Here is a 16,989-nt window from a genome sequence, read left to right on the forward strand (position 1 = left end):
ATAAGACTACAAAGCTACAGGAATCAAAATAGCATGGTGCTGGCACAAAAACAGACATATAGAGCTATGGAACAGAATAGAGAGCCAGAAATGAACCCACACACCTATGGTCAATTAATCTTTGACAAAGGAGGCAAGAATAAACAATGGAGAAAAAGTCTCTTCAGCAAGTGGTGTTGGGAAAGCTGGACAGTGGCATGTAAATCATTGAAGTTAGAACACTCACACTCCACACACACAAAATTTTTAATTGGCTTAAAAACTTAAACATAAGACATGAAACAGAAATTCCGGAAAAGAGCATAAGCAAGACATTCTCTGACATAAATCATACCAATGTTTTCTGAAGTTAGTCTCCCAAGACAATAGAAGTTTCTGCTTTTGCCAAAATAAGCAAATGGGACCTCATCAAACTTATAAACTTTTGCACAGGAAAGAAAATAATAAACAAAATAAAAAGACAACCTACAGACTGTGAGAAAATATTTGCAAATGAGGGGACCAACAAAGGCTTAATTTCCAAAACATACAAACAGCTGATACAACTCAGTAACAACAACAACAAAGCCCCAAACAACCCAATAAAAAAGGGGCAGAAGACATAAATAGACATTTCTCCAAAGAAGACACACCGATGGCCAAAAGGAACATGAAAAGATGCTCAGCATCGCTAATTATCAGAGAAACACAAATCAAACTGCAATAGGGTATCATTTCACACCAGTCAGAATGGCCATCGTTAAAGAAATAGAAACAATAAATACTGGAGAGAGTGTGGAGAAAAGGGCGCCCTCCTACGCTGTTGGTGGGAATGTAAATTGGCACAGCTACTGTGGAGGTTCCTTAAAAAGCGATACGATCCAGCTATATGATCCACCGTACAATCCAGCAATTCCACTCCTGGGCATATATCTGGATAAACTCTAACTCAGGTTAGATACATGCACCCCAGTGTTCATAGCAGCACTATTTACAATAGCCAAGGCATGGGAAAGACCTAAATGGACAGAAGGAAGGATAATGCACACACACACAATGGAATACGACTCAGCCATAGAAAGAAATGAAATGATAGCACTTGCAGCAACATGGATGCACCTGCTGCTAAGTCGCTTCAGTCGTGTCCAACTCTGTGCGACCCCATAGACGGCAGCCCATCAGGCTCCCCCGTCCCTGGGATTCTCCAGGCAAGAACACTGGAGTGGGTTGCCATTTCCTTCTCCAATGCGTGAAAGTGAAAAGTGAAAGGGAAGTCGCTCAGTTGTGTCCGACTCTTTGCGACCCCATGGACTGCAGCCTACCAGGCTCCTCCGTCCATGGGATTTTCCAGGCAAGAGTACTGGAGTAGGGTGCCATCGCCTTCTCCGGGAAGCACCTATAGATGATCATACCAAGTGAAGTAAGTCAGACGAGAAAGACAAACAGCATGCCAGATCATCTATATGTGGAATATAAAATAAGATACAAATGAACTAATTTTCAAAATAGAAACACTCACTGACACAGAAAAGAAACATGGTTAAAAAAGGGGGCGAGGGGGAGGGAGGAATAAATAGTTTGGGATTAGCAGATCCAAACTCCGGCATCTAAAATAGATCCACAACAAAATCTTACTGTATAGCACAGAGAACTATATTTAAAAAAAAGAATATACTTTTTAAAATTGTAGTATAATACACATATAAAATTTACTCAAGAATACACTTTCATTTCTCATCTCTGAATAATGCCACTTGAATGTCTCATTTGTTCAAATTAGATGGCTCTCTGCTATTTTTTACTTTGATATGTAACTTTTCAAATGTGCCCTTATATTTGTGAGTCCAGAACTTCTAGATGGGGGTCCCAGACCCCCAGCAGTTGTGCCTCCACCTTGGTCAACAGGGCTCCATGTGCAGGAAACAGGTGTGACTCACACATATATTCAGATGTTACTGGGTCTATGTATGAACACACCAGGCTGTTGTGGGATTTTTAATTGTCATTTTCATCAATACCATTAGATATAATCTCATTTATATTATTAAAACTAAATTTCAAATTAAAGAAAAAAGAGAAGAACGGTGTCAGAGTAGCGATACCGGAGAGCTGTCACCCAGGTCCTCGGGTTTTCATTCTCCTGCTATATAATGGCCCAGTTCAGCTAGGCACCTGCAGTCCCTTGGGCTGGACCCTGCGGTCACCCTCGACTCTCGTCTCCTCCTCCATGTTCTGCCTTTGGTTTTCGTCTTTGGTGCTGTTGACCCTTGAGTGTGCACAACCACACATCCTGGGAAGTGACCCCGGGTCCCCACGACACCTTTGTGCTGTAAACTAAGGACTTAAACTGAAGCAGAAATATGTGAAAATAAGCAACACTTACTGTGTGTTGAATGTCCACCACATTTTCATCCTCATGTCTGAACCAGAGTGAGTGGCTCACTTAAACCTCTGCCCAGCCCGGCAGTGAGGATCACTGCACAGGTGAGGAAATTGAGGCTCTTGGGGTCAGAGGTCGCAAAGCAGAGCTAGTCTGAACCAGTCAGCACCTCTCATCCACGTGGTCCTTGAACCCTTTGCCTGGGATGATTGAAGAAAGTCTGAAATTAATAGCCAAGATTTGTTTTTTTACTGTAAAGGTTTACACAATTTTATAAGCAAACTCCTAATCTAGATACAATTAAAAAAAAAAAAAAAAAGCTTCCTGGTAGAGGAAGAAGTGGTTATGCAGTTTCCTATCAGGAAACTATTACTTTTCAAAAAGGAAGTCAACTTGTCCTTTAATGTCACAGAGAAAATGTTCCCAGATCTACAATCAAAATCACTCCTGTTACAAAGTATAAGTGCACCACTAAATTTTTTTTTTTTTTTGGTTGTTGATAGAGATTTTTTTTTTTTTTGATGTGGATCATTTTTTTAAAGTCTTTATTGAATTTGTTACAATTTTGCTTCCATTTTATGTTTTGTTTCTTTGGCCCTGAGGCATATGGAATCTTAGCTTCCAGACCAGGGATTGAACCTGCAGCCCCTGCATTGGAAGGCAAAATCTTAACCACTGGTCCACCAGGAAAGTCTCAATATTTTAAATAAGTTTAATTACATGTTCAATGCAGATATTCTTTTCTTTGTAAGACTTAAATATGATACTATGTGATCACCAAGTATTCGCTTCACTCCCCAGCTTAAGAAACAGACAGGAAACAGCACATCAGGGCTCTCCCCGACCCCCATCTCCCTTCAACTCTTTAGATTCAGGAAAAATAATCACACTTGACTTCTAGCTCAGAAGTAAGTCTAGGAACAGTCTCATATTTCTTCTGCCTGATTTTTTTTTTTTTCCTGCCCAATATGTTCACAAGAAAGAAGACAGACTGTAGCCATGATCTGTGGGTACAGACTTCTGGGTTTCACCTCCTGGCAACTCTTCCTTCTACCTGCGTAACCTCCGCTGAGTGACTAACCCTTTTTGTGCCTCTGCAGTAAGTACAGGATAGAAAAAGGATTAAATGGGTGAGGACAGACATAGCCCTGGGAACAGGGCAGGCCTCCAGGTCATGAACTGCACTGCACTTGACGCCCTCAAGTTGGAGTCCTGCTTTTCCTTCACAGCACATCATAAACACTTCCTCAAGTCATAAAGATTCTTTATACATGCATAACAATCAAATAGAGAAATGAATGCATCATTACTCAAAAGGCCGTATGTTGTTCTATATCTGGGTATTTCCTGATTTGTTTGATCCGAGCAATCCCCCAGCGGAGTGCATTTAGGTAGTTCGCAAATTTTCAGTATTGTCAATAAGGCAGTGACACTGAGTTTCATAAATCTCTGGCATTTTGGACAACTGGGGCTAGGAAATTTCCTAAGAGCTGGACATCGAGCTTTTGGTGCATATAGACACTTTCCTCTGAAAATCTTGGAGCGCCTCTCCCAGCAGGAAAGCATAAGAGGGCCCTGTGGGACCACCGTCTCCTGGCTCCTCTGCATCTGGGGTTGTCCCTGGTCAGATGAAGAATAGGAGTCAACCCACAGGCTGAGAGGAGCTCAGCCCCAAACCAGGTCCCAGCCACGATCCTGGAACAAAGTCCCCGTGTTACTGAGATTCCATCACTCTGAATAAAGGCTCGACCATACACACCTGGGCTCAGCATTCACCCAGTTAGAGCCCCAGGTCGGCTGACCACTGTCCCCTAAAAGAGGAGAGGTCCAGGGGGACCTGTAGGGACAGAGGTGCCTGTAGGGTGGGCAGCGGGGGAAACCCAGTGAACAGGAGGCCAGAGAGTCAGTGGGAGAGGCCATTGCACAGAGAGGGCAGCCCTGGGTCTCTGGGGCGACCATGACCCCAGTGACAGATAGCAAAGGATGAGATGTGGTCACATGTTTTGGTCGTTTAGTTGCTCAGTCATGTCCGACTCTTTGCGACACCGTGGACTGTAGCCTGCCAGGCTCCTCTGCCATGGGATTCTCCAGGCAGGAATACTGGAATAGGTTGCCATGCCCTCCTCCAAGGGATCATCCCAACCCATAGGGTTGCAAAGAGTTGGAAACAACTTAATGACTGAACAACAACAACAATTCTTGTGTATTAAAAAAATACTTTATACAGATAAACCAAATTATAGGTTTCTAGTAAAACACTCAAGCACTTATTTTTTATATTTTTTTTTAATCTACTTATTCATTTGGCTGTGCCTGGTCTCAGTTGTAGCGCATGGGATCTTTAGTTGCAGCATGTGGGATCTAGTTCCCTGAGCAAGGATTGAACCTCTGACCTCTTGCATTGGGAGCACGGAGTCTCAGCCACTGGACCACAAGGGAACTCCCTCAAACAACTTATAATCAAGAGAATTAGAAAGAAAATCTCCTTCTTCCATTCCCAGTGCTTACCCTACCCAATCTCTCCAGACACATGCTGTGGTATGTCTGAGTGTGCCTGTTCAGACCTTTCTCCATTAACGAAGGACAGATGTGCATGCAAACTCATCTATAGTGGTCTGCATGCATCTACCGTGTTATAATGTTGTTGCTGTTGGAGTTCAGTTGCCCAACTGAACAGTCCATGTTGTTGAGTCATGTCCAACTCTTTGCGACCCTATGGACTGAAACATGCCAAGGTTTATGTTCCTTGCATCAGTGATGCCATCCAGCCATCTCATCCTCTGACGCCCTCTTCTCCTTCTGCCCCCAATCTTTCCCAGCATCAGGGACTTCACCAATGTGTCATCTGTTCACATCAGATGACTTTACCAATGTGTCATCTGTTCACATCAGATGACTGGAGCTTCAGCATCAGCATCTGTCCTTCCAGTGGATATTCAGGGTTGATCTCCCTTAAGATTGACTGGTTTGATCTCCTTGCAGTCCAAGGGACTTTCAGGAGTCTTCTCCAGCACCACAGTCCGAAGGCATCAATTCTTTGGCGTTCTGCCTTCTTTATGGTCCAACTCTCAAAACCGTACATGACCACTGGGAAGACCATAGCCTTGACTACACAGACCTTTGTCAACAGAGTAATGTCTCTGCTTTTCAGCATACTGTCTAGGTTTGTCATAGCTTTCCTTCCAAGAAGCAAACTGTCTTCTGATTTCATGGCTGCAGTCACCGTCTGCAGTGATTTTTGGAGCCCAAGAAAAAAAATTTCTATTTCCACCTTTCCCCCTTCTGTTTGCCATGAAGTAATGGAGCCAGATGCCATGATCTTAGCTTTTTTAATGTTTAATCTTAAGCTGGCTCTTTGATGCTCCTCCTTCACCCTCAACAAGAGGCTGTTTAGTTCCTCTTCACTTTCTGCCATTAGAGTGGTGTCATTCACATATCTGAGGCTGTTGATGTTTTCTCCTGCCTATCTTGATTCTGGCTTGTAACTCATCCAGCCCGGTATTTCTCATGACGTGCTCTGTAGATGAAACAAACAAGGTGACGGCAGACAGCCCTGTCGTACTCCTTTCTCAGTCTTGAACCAATCAGTATGTGATGGAATGTGCTATAATACCATGCATTATTTCTGAAATGTGGGATTGTAAGGAGATTTCTCATTACGGTGTGACGTACAGTTTCCCCAAATGAATGCCCCAGGTAGATCATAAAAGAAAAGTCCAGCCGCCTCGGGGGCCCCCCTCTGTCCCATCTTACTCCCTCTCCTTGTCTCCCCGAGGATAACCACTCTCCTAATTTCTAACACAAGTTAGTTCATCTTGTTTTGCTGTTTGTTTGTTTTTGTTCCAAACTAGTTTAAGAGTTCCACTTTCACTCCTCAATAGATTTTTATGTATTTCCCATATGCTTCTTCACTCATTATTTCATCTAGTTCTGAAGGGCTATTGAGCATCATCTTGATCAGCCAACCATCTTCATACCAAGATCTGTTGACAAGTCCTGGATTTTCTGCTAGAGTTTCATGCATTTCAGTTACTTCTTCGAGAGGAGAACAGAGTTCACTAGCAGCTTTCACACTTGTCAAAGCACCGAATTCCTCTTGTTTGTCCAATTCCAATTTGGTCTCAACTTCAAGCAGACTACAGTAAAACAAACAAACAAACAAAAAAAACCTCTCAAAGCTTCCTGTGCAAAATTGCTGATTCCCCCTGTTCCAACATGGTTTTCAGTTGTTACCCATTCATGCTTGTCTGTGAATGTACACACCCAACAGCAGAGAGGGGCCTCATGGCGGCCTCCCATCGCCCCCAGGGCCACGGTGGGCTGGGCGCGCTGGGTGCAGAGATGACGCCAAGCCTGCAAGCTCTGCGCCGCTCACAGCACCATCTGTTGGTGTTATTCAGTCGCTAAGTCACGTCCGACCCTTTGCGACCCCCATGGACAGTAACACACCAGGCTTCCCTGTCCTTCACTATCTAACTCGTCTTCTTTCTGTGCTTTGTATAAACACATTTCCCCCCAGAACCTTTGGAGTCTGGCTTCTGTCACTCAATTATGTTTGAGGTTCATCCACTCTGCTTACCATCAGTTCTCATTGCTGGAGAGAATCCCACCAGGTTCTTCATCATCTATGCGGTTGATGGACATTGGCTAGGGGCACAGTGACCGTGGCGGAGCTTAGGAGACCATGAGGAGCCCGAGGAGAACAGAGAATGCCCGAGCTTAGATTCATCAGGACTGTGTTCTTTCCCCTCAGAACATTGCTCATGTGTCTGTACAACCAATCCCATCAATTCTTTCCAATCCTGTATGGGGATAAGCTCTCATAGTGGTCCTAATTTGTATTTTCCTGATGTTACTGAGGCAAACTTGGGTCCACGAACCCACAGTCAGTGAAGCCAATCTACTGACACCAGGTTGTGATGAAGGGAAGAGCAGTGCTTATTGCAGATGCCAAGCAAGGAGTCCAGACAGCCAGTGCTCAAAACACTCCATCTCTCCGATGACCTTCAAAGAAAAGTTTTTCAGAGACAGGGTGAGGGAGGGGGTCATGAAGTGCATGATCAGCTCGTGGAGATTCTTCTGAATGGTAGGTGGTGAGGTAACTGGGAGTCAACATCATCGACCTTCTGGTTCCAGTTGATCTGGGGTCTACATGCTCATGGGCAACAAACAGTTAACTTCTTCCCCTTGCTGGGGGTTTCAGTATCTGCAAAACAGCTCAGAGGACATGGCTCAGAATATTATCCATAGCCCTTGGGGAGACTCTAAATGCTCTTGATTTTGTTTAATGGCTAAACTATTATATTATTTTCTCTTGCTTGACTGTTGTCCTTCTGTTTCTGCATTTTCTCACTTCTCCAATTAAATTTATTCTTTGGAACTCAGGGAAGACCTAGGAGGCTAAAGATTTTCTACAGGCAAGAAAGAGATGGGTGGAAGACACTGGGAGAGGCCCGGGGGGTCCTGCTTGGTTATACTAAGGACAAGATGAAAACGCTGTGTTTGTTTACTCTCTTGAAGGGAAATCCTATTCCTTTCACTCTCTTTCTTCCTGTAAAATTTGACTTGACCAGCTTGCTACTGGCTTTCCTATTACAGATGAAGTTCCATGGACTTGCTCGAAAATATTTGCTAATCTTCCTAAACACAGAATAATGTAAGACAGAGATGAGGGTCCCCTCCCCCCACAGCAGTTATAAGAGACCTTGCTGTGTCATAGAAGTAGTTCAAAGCACCAGTTCAATGACTCTGAACATCAGATGGAATTTTTTTTTTTTTTTTAGTTTTCTGTTTTTTTTTTTAAAATTTTATTTTATTTTTAAACTTTACAATATTGTATTAGTTTTGCCAAATATCAAAATGAATCCGCCACAGGTATACATTTGTTCCCCATCCTGAACCCTCCTCCCTCCCCCTCCCCATACCATCCCTCTGGGTTGTCCCAGTGCACCAGCCCCAAGCATCCAGTATCATGCATTGAACCTGGACTGGCAACTCGTTTCATACATGATATTATATTCACGGAGCATCAGTGTTGATTTCGGGGCTGTTGGACTCTTGTGTGAATGCTGGTAGCTACTACCAAGTAGAATAGGGTAATATTGGGAGTAGCTGGAGTCAGCTGCCTGCGTTCCAATCCTGTCTCCACCACCTGCTGGATTATAACACTTGACAAGTTACTTGCTTCCCTGGTAGCTCAGCTGAATCCTGCAATGCAGGAGATTCCTGGGTCGGGAAGATCCGCTGGAGAAGGGTCCCTTCTGTGCTTCAGTCCTGTCTTATAAAATGGAGACAGTAATAGAACTTCTTCATAGGTGGCTGTGAAGCTTAAATGCCTTTGTTTATATTTATAGCTACACATATTATGAAGAGTGCCTGACCCATTGTAAGCAGTATACATGTGTTTGCTGTTATCCATTACTAGAAATCTGTCTCTGAAAACAGAGCATTCAACATTGTCACAAAAATGTTGTGTAAGACCCATACACCGAGAGCAGCTCTAAGAGAAGGTATGTGTGTATGTCTGACTCTTTGCAGCCCCTTGGACTGTAGCCTGACAGGCTCCTCTGTCTATGGACTTTTCCAGGCAAGAATACTGGAGCAGGTTGCCATTTCCTACTCCGGGATATCCTCCTGACCCAGGGATCGAACAAAGTCTCTTGTGTCTCCTACATTGGCAAGCAGACTCTTTACCTTTCTTCTTTCTTCTTTACTGGTACCACCTGGGAAGCCCCAAGAGAGGGTCAGTGAAAGCTGCTCAGTTGTGTCTGACTCTTTGCGACCCCATAGACTATACAGTCCATGGAATTCTCCAGGCCAGAATAATGGAGTGGGTAGCCTTTCCCTTCTCCAGGGGATCTTCCCAACCCAGGGGTCAAACCCAGGTCTCCTGCATTGCAGGTGGATTCTTTACTGTCTGAGCCATCAGGGAAGTCCAAGAGAAGGTAAGGGAGACCTAAATACATAGAGAGAGGTACCATGTTTGTGGATGGGAGGGTTCACTATTCACTGGGGTCAATCCTCTGGTTCCACGCAATCCCAATCCTGCCCCCTTGTGGTAGCTTTGCCACGTGTGGGCTTGGCCAGGCCAAATGACATTTCCCAGAGTTCCATTCCCAGTAGTTTTGGACCAGGCCCTGGGAGGACTATCCTGGCTGGTTTCCAGGGAGGACGAGAAGTAGCACCTCTTCAAGGTGCTCACGTGTTGATGTGCTGACCAGACTCAGCACGCTGGTGTGAAGCAGTAACTGCCTGCAGCGGCCAGGACTTTCCCACATCCCGCTGGTCGCATTCTTATCTCGCTGAAGAAGGGCCCCAGCAGGACACCCAGACCACTGAAGTCAGAGGCAAGAATGATTGTAGGGGTTTCTGTTCACCCTTGTGTGCTCCACAGCTCGTACTGAGGGTCCCAGCTTGTTCTCATTCACCCACGCTTACATCCATCTTCCCTTGCCAGCTGCTTTCTTGCAGACTTCAGCATCAGACACAAAGACAGCATCTTACAAAGACTACTTAACCAGCCCCCACAATTCCAGAAAGTGGGAGTTCTGGAGGAAACCCTTATATGTGCCATGTGATCCCGGAGTCCCACCTCTGGGTATACATTGGAAGGAAATGAAATCAGCGTGTCCGAGAGAGGGCTTTGTGAGGCATTCCGTGTTCACTGCACCATTGCTCACGACAAGGAGACAAGGAGCCAAGACAAGGAGCCAAGACAAGGAGACAACCAAAGTGCCCATCAGTGGGAGAGTGGATAAAGGAGATACTGCAAACACACACACGCATATCCTGAGATATTATTCAGTCATAAAAAGAAGAAAATCCTGCCATTTGTGACAATGTGGGTGAAAGTGGATGACGTTATACTACATGAAATAAGCCAGGGAAAGACAAAACAAAGTATGTTATCATCTATATGTGAAGCTTCTTAAAAGTCAGACTCATAGACACAGACAGTATAATGGTGGTTGCCAGGGGAGGTGGGCAAATGGGGAGACGCTGGGCATCGGGTACAAATTTTCAGTCATGAGTAAGTTCTGAGGATCTAATATACAGAATGGTGACTATAGTTAATAACCCTGTATTGGAAACTTGTAATTTGCTAGAGGTAGATCTTAAGAGCTCTCACCATACAAAAGGTGACTCTGGATGTGTTAACTTGAATGTGGTCATCATTTTACAACGTATATGTGTATCAAATCCTCATGTTGTATATTCTAAATACATACAATTGTATTTGTCAATTACACCTCAACAAAGCTGGAAAAAAAGAGAAGTCCTTATATGAAATGTATATATCACAGATGCCCTGATTTTCTTGGTTGAACTTTGACTAATGAATGCATCCCTGAAGTGTTACCCTCCTCCATCAACTAACCAAGAACATTAGCAAAATTTTAATGCTCATTCTACTTTGTGGGAGATGTATTTGCTTCTTGGGGGATGTGATGAAGGCTGAGCCCTGAGTGTCCCTGGTACCAATGGACAGTTGGATATTGATTTCCAGTGGGTTCAAGCTAGGGCATCAGGATCTGAATTGGATCCCTGCTTCCACCTATACCAGCACGTTGCTAAATAATTCACGTGTTAAAGACATATTTAGAACTCATCGATCATTTAAAACAATAGAGGGCAAATTTGTGGAGTATAATTGAACAGTACTTAAGATAAAATTTATCTCATAATATGCATGTATTAGAAAAGAAAAAAATTGATATTTGAAGCTTAAGTGATCAGTTCAATAAAAGGGAATAGCAAAAGGATTAACATCAAAACCTAGTACACTGAAGCAGACAAAGCTGAAAAATCTCTTCAAAAAAGAGAGAAAGCAAAAATAAACTATATTATGAGTAAAATGGAGTCATAGTTATAGACACCATAAAAAGTCTCTACCTTTTATAGAAGTACATGTCAGAAGAGATACTATGAACACACACCAATAGATCTGAAAAATGAGGCAGAATGAACAACTTTCTAGAAAAAAAATGATAGAAATTATGCCAAAAGAAAAAGAACACATGAGTTAACCCTAAACCATTTGAAAAAATGCAATTATTAGTTTAAAAGGTCACAAAAGCAATCATATCATGTTACCAGCCCAGAAAGTTTTATGCTGAGTTCAATCAACCCTATAAGTATCAGAACTAAACTTTCTTAAGAAATAAAAAAAAGTTAAACCTCCCCTAGTTGTTTTTGAGCAGTTACAATAATCTTGATTTTAAAACTGAGTAAGAAGAATGTGAAAAAGAAAAGCTATAACCATATTTATTTATAAACATAGATATGAAAAGTCATAATTAAATTGTTAGCAAATATTCACGCCAAGGAAGACTTAAAGAATATAGGACTTATGGACCTCCCTGGTGGCTCAGTGGTTAAGAATCTGCCTGACAATGGAGGGGACACAGGTTCGATCCCTGATCCGGGAAGATCCCACATGCCTCAGAGCAACTAAGCCCACATGCCACAGCTCTTGATTGAGCCTGTGCTCTCGAGTCTGGGAGTTGCGATTACTCAGCCCACATGCTGCAGCTGCTGAAGCCTGCGCGCCTTAGAGCCTGTGCTCTGCAACCAGAGACACCACCCCAATGAGAAGCCCTTGCAATGCAGCTAGAGAGTAGCCCCTACCCCCTACTACTAGAAAAAAGCCCGTGCATCAACGAAGAACCAGCACAGCCCAAAATAAAGAATACAGGATGTGTAATATTTATTTCCCTATCTTAGAAGAATTTTCTTGGGACTTCTCTGGCAGTCCAGTGGTTAAGACTCTGAGCTTCCACTGCGTGGGGCACAGGCTTGAGCCCTGGTCAGGGAATTAAGATCCTGCATGCCTTGCAGCATGGCCAAGAAATGAAATTTTTTAAAAAATTAGATATCTGTCTCATATCATATACACGCATGGAAAAACTGATACATTTGAAAACATTAAAAATTAAAACATCTACCTATGGAAAGACTTCATGAACTAACAGTCTAGTCACAGATTGGAAAAGAGTATCTGCAATGTGTATAACTGACAAAGGGTTACTATGCAGAATATTTAAAAATTCTTATAACGCAATAAGGAAAGACAAACTTCCTACTAGAAAACAGACAAAGGATGCAGCCAACAATTCTAGAAAGGGGCAGAAAATTATGAAAAGATGCTTGGTCTCCCTAGAAATCTGGAAAATATAAAATAAAACCTCAATGAGATAGCTTTTCATATTTCATCAAGTTGGGGAAATGAGAGGTCTCATAACACCAGTATTGGTGAGAATATGGGGAATTGAAAGGTTATTGCTGACCCATGAAAAGACACCGGATTCTTGGCCTCCAGAAGAAAAGAATTCAATCCGCGGCCAGAGACAAGGCTTGATCACTCAGAGCTTTTGTGCAATAGAGTTTTATTAAAGTATAAAAGGAATAGAGAAAGCTTCTGACACAGACATCAGAAGGGGGCAGAAAGAGTACCCCCTTGCTAGTGTTAGCAATGGAGTTCAATTCAGTTCAGTTCAGTCGCTCAGTCATGTCCAACTCTTTGTGATCCCATGAATTGCAGCACGCGAGGCCTCCCTGTCCATCATCAACTCCCGGAGTTCACCGAAACTCACGTCCATCGAGTCGGTGATGCCATCCAGCCATCTTATCCTCTGTCGTCCCCTTTTCCTCCTGCCCCCAATCCCTCCCAGCATCAGGGTCTTTTCCAATGAGTCAACTCTTCATATGAGGTGGCCAAAGTATTGGAGTTTCAGCTTTAGCATCAGCCCTTCCGATGAACACCCAGGACTGATCTCCTTTAGGATGGACTGGTTGGATCTCCTTGCCGTCCAAGGGATTCACAAGAGTCTTCTCCAGTACCACAGTTCAAAAGCATCAATTCTTCAGTGCTCAACTTTCTTCACAGTCCAACTATCACATCCATACTTGACTACTGGAAAAACCATAGCCTTGACTAGATGGACCTTTGTTGGCAAAGTAATATCTCTGCTTTTTAATATGCTATCTAGGTTGGTCATAGAGTTATATACCTTTTAATTAGTTATTACAATGAATCAAAAGAATGTCTCAAGTTTGTGAAAATTTTACCAGACCTACTCCCACAATTTACATTTTGGATAACAAGATTAGAATTTAACAATAGAAAGATCCTCCAGACCCACTCCCATAATATACATTCTAAAATATCAGGATTAGTCAGGTTTTCAGGAAGGAGAAGCTCCTCCAGCCGGATACATTGCTGTTGTATAATCCCTAGTACAAAGTTTAAACTGAGTTGTGTAATTGACTAAGACTTATTTAACTTCTATGCAGAGTATATCATGCGAAACGCTGGGCTGGAAGAAGCACAAGCTGGAATCAAGATTGCGGGGAGAAATATCAATAACCTCAGATATGCAGATGACACCACCCTTAAGGCAGAAAGTGAAGAGGAACTAAAAAACCTCTTGATAAAAGTGAAAGAGGAGAGTGAAAAGGTTGGCTTAAAGCTCAACATTCAGAAAACGAAGATCGGTTACCCCCAGAGAGGTGGTAGTTCATCTCTTTTCTGCATTTCAATCAGTATTTGGCCCCTCTTGAAAAATTGTGACGAACTGAAGATGAGACAAACTATAACCCATTTTTTATATATATAAACACATGACCATAGAACAACTATACTGATTGAAATGCAGAAAAGAGATGAACTACCACCTCTCTGGGGGTAACCGGTCAACCTAAGAAAAGCCTGAACATATTATTCTTTATCACCATGTTTACACGAGGGTAGAAAACCACTACTCTTTGGGGGCCACAAATATTTCCTCTCTTTTCAATTCAGCAACTGAGCAGACTTTTCCACCACCATAGACTACAGTGTTGGAAGACAGAGTGAATTCCTCTGAAACATGAGATGTTTGGTCTAAGAAGATAACTAACGACCTGACTCTTAACTGAACTACGACCAAGAAATGAAGACAAGTTTTAAACTCTTCCAATCTTCCTGTTTCAAAAACAGAGCATCAGTGGTGGTGTCATTCCCTCCTACTTAAAAAAAAAAAAGAAAACGAAGATCATGGCATCTGGTCCCATCACTTCATAGGAAATAGATGGGGAAACAGTGGAAACAGTGTCAGACTTTATTTTTGGGCTCCAAAATCACTGCAGATGGTGACTGCAGCCATGAAATTAAAAGACACTTATTCCTTGGAAGGAAAGTTATGACCAACCTAGATAGCATATTGAAAAGCAGAGACATTACTTTGCCAACAAAGGTTCGTCTAGTCAAGGCTATGGTTTTTCCAGTGGTCAAGTATGGATGTGAGAGTTGGACTGTGAAGAAAGCTGAGCACTGAAGAATTGATGCTTTTGAACTGTGGTGTTGGAGAAGACTCTTGAGAGTCCCTTGGACGGCAAGGAGATCCAACCAGTCCATTCTAAAGGAGATCAGCCCTGGGTGTTCTTTGGAAGGAACAATGCTGAAGCTGAAACTCCAGTATTTTGGCCTCCTCATTTGAAGAGTTGACTCATTGGAAAAGACTCTGATGCTGGGAGGGATTGGGGGCAGGAGGAAAAGGGGACGACAGAGGATGAGATGGCTGGATAGCATCACTGACTTGATGGACGTGAGTTTGAGTGAATTCTGGGAGTTGGTGATGGACAGGGAGGCCTGGCTTGCTGTGATTCATGGGGTCGCAAAGAGTCGGACACAACTGAGCAACTGAACTGAACTGAACTGAACTGAACGAATGTAAAGGGGAAAAAAAGTTTGTCCTTTTCTCCTCCTCGAGAATTCCAGACCCCTAATCTCCAGTACTCTTGCCTGGAAAATCCCATGGATGGAGGAGCCTGGTGGGCTGCAGTCCATGGGGTTGCTGAGGGTTGGACACGACTGAGTGACTTCACTTTCACTTTTCACTTTCATACATTGGAGAAGGAAATGGCAACCCACTCCAGTGTTCTTGCCTGGAGAATCCCAGGGACAGGGGAGCCTGTGGGCTGCCGTCTATGGGGTCGCACAGAGTCGGACACGACTGAAGCAACTTAGCAGCAGCAGCAGCAATCTCCACTTTAAAGTGTCTGCTTGGAATGCGGGAGACCCGAATTCGATCCCTGGATCGGGAAGATCCCCTGGAGAAGGAAATGGCAACCCACTCCAATATTCTTGCCTGGAGAATCCCATGGAAGGAGGAGCCTGGTAGGCTACAGTCCATGGGGTCACAAAGATTTGGACACGACTGAGTGACTTCATTTTCACTTTCACTTTCAATCTCCACTTTGAGAGCCCCAGACCCCTTTCTCCTTGGGGACCCTGGACTTCTTATCAATCTGCCTAGGAATTGACTCTGTCAGAATGGTAACATTTTTTGTTTCTCCTGGAAGGGTCTGCTGGTACTAGAGCTTTAGAAAACAGCTTGGGAACTTCCCTGGTGGTCCAGTGGTTAAGACTGAGCTTCCAAGGCAGGGGGCCCAGGTTCGATCCCTGGGGATCTAGTTCCATGGGGAACTAGATCCCACATGCTGCAACTAAGACCTAGCCCAGCCAAGTAAATAGGTAAACCTTTTTTTTTTTAAGCAATTTGGCAGTGAGTGCCAAGTAAGGCATTTTATTCCCACAAGGAGATGTCGATCCTTTAAGGGCAGCAAAAGCTCAGCTAAAAGGAGCCATGTTCCAGGCCTCCGGGTGAGGTATTGTAGCAATGAACACGACCTCTGGGAAGGCAGGTGCACTGCAGTTTCAGCTCTGGGTGTAAAGCGGCAATTAGTGTATTGAGAGCAATATTACACCATCATTGTCCAGGCGGCAACCAAAGCAATCTTGTGGGTCACGGGCTGGTCTGGGCTAAAAGTCTGTGTCACTTGTGAACAGTGAACATCTGTGTGCAAATTTGTATGTTCAAGCCCTGTTTTGGAGTCCAAACTCATCCTGCTCTCCACGGTACATGCTGACAAATTGAGAGAAGAGGTGTCAGGGCAAGGAATAGCGACTGTATTAGGAAAGCCAGCAGACCAAGAACATGGTGGACTCGTGTCCCAAAGATCCACCTTATCTGAGTTAGAATTCAGGCTTCTTTAATCCTAAAAGGAGAGGGGGTGTTGCTGGTTGTTGTGAGAATCCTTTGTTCTTGCAGCTATCCAGGTAAATCTGGTCACCATGTTCCAGTAAACCTCCAACAAGACAACTGTTACTTTCTGTTCTGCAACTTTTAATCTCTATGTGAATGGGAAAGTGCCTTTAAAGGTCAGAGGCTGGCTGGAGACTGGTCTATCACATATATTCCTGGCTCTAGGCAGCGTTCTTATATGTGTGTGTGTGTGTGTGTGTGTGTGTTTAAAGTAATCTTTATCGATTGATTTTCCCTTTTTTTAGTTTTGAGTGTGCTGCAAGGCATGTGAAGATCTCAGATTCCCCATCAAGGATTGAAGCCTACCATGGTGGCGAAAGTACCAAATCCTAACCTCCAGACCACCAGGGAACTCCTTGATTTTCCCCTTTTTAAAAGTGTCAATAAACTGTTATTTACAACAAATCATGTGGTTAGTCTGGGGCTAGCGTCTACCACCCCTGCGTTAGAGTGGGACCCGTAACCTGAATCCATGGGAAGTTCCAAGCAACATTGGTTTATAAGGCTACAGAGCCAGCGTGACTGAACACAGGCCACAGAGCACAA

The sequence above is a fragment of the Bos javanicus genome, chromosome 5 (assembly GCF_032452875.1).
Source record: "Bos javanicus breed banteng chromosome 5, ARS-OSU_banteng_1.0, whole genome shotgun sequence".
NCBI lineage: Eukaryota > Metazoa > Chordata > Mammalia > Artiodactyla > Bovidae > Bos > Bos javanicus.